Source organism: Alosa sapidissima, chromosome 15 (assembly GCF_018492685.1).
Source record: "Alosa sapidissima isolate fAloSap1 chromosome 15, fAloSap1.pri, whole genome shotgun sequence".
In the NCBI taxonomy this organism is placed as follows: Eukaryota; Metazoa; Chordata; class Actinopteri; order Clupeiformes; family Clupeidae; genus Alosa; species Alosa sapidissima.
The window spans coordinates 7518712-7525706 of NC_055971.1; positions in this window are offsets into that span (position 1 = coordinate 7518712).

Consider the following 6995-nt stretch of genomic DNA (forward strand, 5'->3'; position numbering starts at 1 on the left):
CGTGTGCCAGTCTGCGTGTGATTTTGCATGACAATACCAGCAAGACTACAGTAGATTTGTGTAAAGTTAATTAACCTCCGGCAGGGTGGGCATTTACCATGGAAACCGGGTCACGGCTGTTTCCTCTGAGTCTGCGGAAGGGAAAGTTAATTACTGCAGGTATCAGTAGGACTGGAGGTGAGAATCCAGCCGCCTGGAGAAGGGAACGCAGAGAGAGCCCAACATGAAACGAGCTCCAGCCAGTTGGTGCTGCTGCCATCCTTCCAGAGGGCTGTTACCCTGAACTGACCTGCCCTTTCCTTATGTGCTCAATACAACAGAGAGCTCGAACAACAGCTGAGGTCATGCCAGGAAATCAGATTCTGCCGTGACCTATACGTATCGGAACAACACAGTACAATCAGGCATCTGGGCAAATGAAGCTTGTTATTAGTCCCTGAGAGATGTCCTTTAGTGACCCTCTTCATCAGTCACCGATGTCAGGTGGCGTACCTGACATGCTGTTTCCATGGTTCCTGCAGCTCCTGCTCAGGTGTATGTATCACCTATGAGACCACAGCTATGTACACATAATGATGCTTATAATTGAGGTTATTACTGTGGTTTGGAGAAACTCCTGACCACTAGTCAATGTAATCCAGAGTGTGGGAAGGCCATTCCAGGTGAATGACTCCCAACCTCCTCATCAGAATCTGATTAGAACCAGAATCAAGTATTCCCCAAACAATAATTTATGAGGTCACATTTGCTTCAGCCAAGGATGCGCAAGAGCTAGATTAGGAAAATTACAAGAACAGCACATTACATTCATATTGCACTTTTCATGGCCCCTTTACAGCAAAGGGAGAGCTTCACTAACCAGGCCCAATGTGTAGCACCCACCTGGGTGATGGAAGCCATTATGCGCCAGAACGCTCACCACACACCAGCTTGAGGTGGAGAGTGAGGAAATGACTGAATCAGCCAATTACACTGGGGAATGATTAGGAGACTAAATTGCATGAGTCAGCTTGAGTATTTTGTCAGGACACCAGGGAACCCCCTGCTCTTTGCAATAATTGCCATGGGATCTTTTATGACCACAGTGAGTGAGGACCTCTATTAAATATCTTATATGAAGGACATTGTCTCCTACACCACATTGACCCTGTCACTGTACTAGGGTATAGGGTTTTGATTTTTGGCCAAAGGGAGGTTGCCACTTACTAGTTGCCCACCAACCATCAGCGACTTAGTTTTTCCAGGAGGTCTCCCATCCAAGCACTAACCACTAACACCACACCACCACAGCTGCTTAACTTCAGTAACGCAGATGCAATGTATCCATTGGTCTGGCTGCTAGCGGACCACTATGGCATTTGTTAACACAGCATATGCAACCATCCTAACATGCAATAGTATGCTTTGCACTCTGGCGTCTACAGATCCTTTGTCCTTAACTAATTTGTCTTCTTTCAGATTTATTTCTGGAAAAACCAGCCAACCAATCCATAGCTCTGCTCTGTCCTCATCTCAATCCTTTTTCCCTTGGCCTGACTCACGTCCCAGTTCATGTGCGTTCTTAACCACACTGAATACAGATCACAAGGTGAAGGAGTGTGATTTAGTTCATCTGACTCTCCATTTGACCGCTGCCCCACCAGAAACCATTGCTGCTGCTTAAATGCATGGGTCTTCCTCATCCGCATTCATGCTGAACATAAGCACCCTGACATAACAGAGAGCACTTAATGTGCATTATTTCCACACTTATGTAAAGACAGCTGGAGAGGCTTGCTTTGACGTGTGTGAACTACAATGAACTAAACATGCATTACAAAAGAGCACTTTAGGGTGGAAACAGGCAAAAGGAAAACAATTCAAATCGAATAACTGAACTAGTGTTAGTTTATGAAAACAATCCCAGGCCAGATGTGTTCCTCACTTCTGCTACATGGATGATGAAGGATATAGAAATGTATTTTTTGTCAGACGCCAGTTGTACTGCTGCTTCTGTCTTGGGTGGCATTGTGTATCAAAATGGCTTTGCCATTGTCTACCTACTGTATAAGACAACCCTTCAAATCATCCCCCCACCAAATGTCAATCTTCCCAGAAAGCCACAGTTCACTCACACACTCCTCAGTAGCAACAGTGACAGAGGGAGGGGCCATCTGTAACATGGCCCCTGGAAGGAAAAAAACAGTAGGGAAGTCAATATTTCCTTTCTTTTTCAGAGTGTGTCTGGCGATTCCTTCCGTTCAAATCCAGCCACTTACTTTTGCAATATCTTGTTGAACGCAAGGGAAATTACACTGTAAATTGGGATGGCACATCCAAGATGGGACCTGCATCAGGCATTTGTAAAATCCCCTCATTCACTTTGTGTTTTATGACAAGCAGTTTTTCTCCCCCCAAACCAACGTTGCGGGGCTGTTCTATTGACGTGGGAGCTAACAGAAGCATCTATAAACGCATGACTTTGTGCTGGCTTTTTAATGGGAAAGGATCAAATGCAGGCAAGGGATAGGATCAAAGGCAAAGATAAACCGTGAAATTGCCCGGCTGTCTGCTCGCTCCAATCAGCAGTGCGTGCCCTTCTGCTCCTGACTCTCCAGTGGACACCGCTGAATTGGATTCTCAGTTCATCAAGAAACGCTGGTCCACACACAGTCCACACCGTCACATTCTTGACCACAGAATCACACACTAAACCCTCTCAGAAAAAGTGTCTAATTATAATGATCTGGTTCTTTTCTCCCGGCTAAACTAGGAAGGCACCACCAGACAGTAAAGGGAGACAAAGACAGATGTCCACATTTCAAGGCTTTTCCACAGACTGGCGAATTATAAATCCTCCATGTACTTTATTCAATAGCCTCTTGTGAGCTCAACGGAGAGACAAACTGCATTGAGAGGAGAGATGTTCGTGTCTCTCTCTCTCTCTCTCTGGCTATTGAGATGGGAATTTCCACTTTTGACAATACAAATTAATCATCAGAAGAATGAAACTTTCTAGAAAATAAATGTCTCAATTCATTTGGTTGGCCTTTTGTTACGAGGGTGAAAACACACACTATGTTCCCAATACTTTGTGTTTCTAATATTGTTTCACATGCACACACAGAGGTACATCTTTTGAGAGAATACTATCACAAATGTCATTTATTTCCCTTATAAGAGATTCCAGTGTTGGACTCTAACCAAAACATTATAAAACCATTGGAAGAAAAAAAATGACACACAGTTCTATTTATTCTATTAGATATTAGTGTGATTACTGTGAGTGATTTGGTCAGTCACCAATCTGTCCACCATTTCTCCTGAAAATGCAAGACTCCTCACCTTAAAACACTTAAAGCTAAAGAAACAGACCATGAAGCTACACTACACTTAAACAATCACACACTTCACTCGTTTTCTCTCTCTTACTCTCACAAACTCTGTCTCTCACACACACACACACACACTATCTCTCACTGAGATTGAGTTTTTTTGTCAGTGTTAAATTGTCTGAGTTAGCATTTGTGCGTTGCCTCTTACCCTACTTTCATTTCCCAGAGGCATGTGGTGGGGATCTTGCTAATTTGTTAAAAGGGCCTTTGACTAATTAAGCTAACTTCAGCAGTTTCTGGGAACTACGAGCGTAGCCCACACTCATTCTGCCATTATCAGTCTGTGTCAGTTGCCATCATGTCTGTTGCCTTGGCTCCTCAGAGAAATATCAGCCTGTGCCGGCACATGGAGGTGACCACATTTCCACCCTGACATCCTGGCATTGAGTTCCATTGTGAACATGCCAGATGCTCATGGCACTGGTAGTGAGTCAGTCAATAGTCAGTGAAGCATTGTGTTATGAGGCGACTCCTCTAGTGTAAAAATCCCAGCATCAAAGTAACAGCCAGAGTTCTCCGAGCACCCAAAGGAAAACAGCACATGGATACCTCTTGCCTCTTTAAAGAGGTCAGTCAATACCATGAGTCCATGGACAAAAACATGACCAGATAAAGTGCCACACAAGCTCCCCTTGTAAACTCCATCAGGAAGCTTCAGCGGTTCCCGTAATGAAGTTCCCCCTTGTGTGTCTGAGGGTCCAGAGGAATTCTGGGAAGCAATCCCAACACTCAAATGATGCACCCAAGCAAGGCTGTCCAGAACAAAGTAAAGCCCCTGGATCCTATCAGTCCTGGTGCCACTGCGTTGATACAGCAGAGCTCACCATCCACACAACATCCAATTACTGGGTGGCCATCTCTTTTTTTATTCCCCATACCTTTCAATTGCTTCTCTCTCACTTTCTTTCTCTCTCACTGTAACTGTCTTTTTAATGTTTTACCTATTAACACGTTTCCATCATGCATTTTCATGGGTGTATTGGTGAATTTTAATAGCTTCTTCACTTTCACTGAACTCCAAGAGTTTTCAGCAACATCATTCCTAGAATAGGCACAAAGGCACAGACCTCATCTGAAGCTCTCAGGCTATCAGACCTTGATGCACCGTTACAAATTTCATTTTTAGAAAGAATCAACGGTGAGACTTCAAGGTCACTGCTGCCTAATTTTATCCCGCTCCACACGTACAGATCTGTTATTTACAAATCCCACACTCATAATTTCACACAAACTCTTCTCCATCTGTGGAGGTTGGAGTCAGAAAATTGAAATTACAGACTTTGTAGTAAAAACAAAGAAGAGAAATTATTCCTTAGTCAGTGCTAACTCCTTGAGTTTACCGTTTTATGATGCAGAGAGAATAATATCAGGTTCCACAGCATTGATGATAACATAAAGAAAGAACAAGGATGAATTACAAGCACTTCTTTTCCTGCCACACTGCGTACAAAAATAAGCGTAACACTTTTTTTTTGTTCAAACACTGGCAGCTGTTTGTGTTTTCATTGGCTCCGACACCTTGTACTTCTCGGGAACTGCCAAAACAACAAAGCATCTGACACTCCGTTATGAAATACCATGCAGTGAAGAGAAAACAAGCCATAACAAAAAAAACAGAGAAAGTCCGGAAACATTTCATCAGTGTCAGATCTGTGCATTATGCTGTACTTGATGGCGGCTTGAGTCAGAGGCAGACTAGAATCGTGTCCCTAAAAAACTCCTCCCAGGCTGTTGTCTGAGAGTCTGTGCATAACTCCTCATGGGTCACCTGTTTGTCTGTTGTGAACAAAGTCTGTTCACTTGAGCTATTGCTATTGGGCAGAGTTGAGATAATAATGTAATGCGGTTATGTCACAATAAAATATATTTATTGGGATGACACCATACGTGTATGCTTAGGGTCTAGGCAGATTTGTTAGTGAGAAATACTATTAATTCATTTTATCATTAATCTGATATTATTTTATTTCATCTTCTTGGAGAGGACGATGTCAACGTGTTTTTAAGAAGGGTGCTTTATTGCGCAGATGTAATGGTGAACATTGACTTTACAAGTTCATAGAGGTCAGTCCACTAAGACAGTCTTGAGGCGGCCCAGTTGGTAAATGCCTTTTTAAAAGAGAAGACCTGTTGTTTTATGAGTCTGACTGAGAATGTCAGTCCCTGAAACAAAGTGGAACATTGATCACACAGACACACACACACTCCCCCCACTACACACACACACACACACTTACTTCCTTTCCCCAGATGCTATGAATGTGACCGGATATCATTGAGTCTGACCGGGCGCTCCATCAAGTGGCACTAAACAGGCTGAGCAGATGTATAGCCAGAGTAGAGTAGTTCCGGCGAGAATCCTGAGAAAAACTTTCTCTTCCAATATGAATAAATGAGAGGACGGGCCGGCCAGCCGCTCTGGGGGTCTTTAGTGACAGCTGAAGGCAGTGCTTTTAGAGGCAGGCTCCGTCAGATACTGCCTGACAGCTTCCAGATGATTGCTCACCGTCAGCCGAGTGCTCAGCGAATTTTGACAGAGGGAAGAGGAGTTCCATCTGGTGTCCTGCTGCACGCCAGTCTGCTTTCGCCCACGCCGCGCTAACAAAGAAGTTCCAGCGAGAAGTCTCGCCCATGAGATGAGCACTCTGATATTGATTTGTGGAGAAAGAACAGATAAAAAGCAGACGTCCAGTCTCTGGTTAATGTCTCCATCTTGGCACCTCAGACTCAAGTTCAAGTCTGTGAAAAACTCTAGACATGTCTATTTTTTGAAGTCCCATTAAGACTAATCATGACCCAGAGAGCGAGAGTAATGGTGTTCAGATAGATTCAACTGTTCGGAGCGAGACAGCTTAAAACCTTCACTAACACTGAAGGTTGTTATCCTATCACACACAGTCGTCTTAGGTTGTGTGAGAGATCCTGTGGTTACCCAGCTGATATTTGAGGTTGTGTGTCTTTTAAAGGCTGTAAATGATTACGGCACACTTTACTGGGTGTGAAACGTGTCTAATATCATGTATTGCAAAGTAATAAACAAAGTATCAAATTAACTAAATGTGAATATGCTATTGTATAGGTGAACATTTTACTTACAACTTTGATCACCAATATGTCTATATTCTTTACTATTTCTTTATGTTTTATGTTTTTATGGTAAAACTGCAATCACCAATATGCCTTTACTATGTCTTTATGTTTTATTTTTTTAATTATCTAATTATTAATATTTTTTTTAATTAGTATTTTTTTTTTTTATTATTTATCTATGGGATCCAACATAACTTGGCTGTGGAGATTTCTAGGGATGTCTGTGTGATCAGATGTCCTTTAGGTGACTCTAGTGTGAGAGGGAGAGTGCTGTGTGTGTGTGTGTGTGTGTTTGTGTGTGTGTGTGGATGCTGGCGAGTAAACAGTGAGCGAGACGAGGAGATGGCGGCCCTCGGGCTGTCTGTGTTCTGCATTCCAAAGCGCAGCAGTCCGTCCAGTCCGTCTCCCAGCAGGTGCGGCTTACGCAGCGGGCGGCCGTGGCCTCCAACCAAAGGCCACTCGCCAGGACTTATGGCGGCAGAACTGACAGAGCTTCATCTCTTGCTCTCCTCCTCGTCCTCCTCTTCCTCC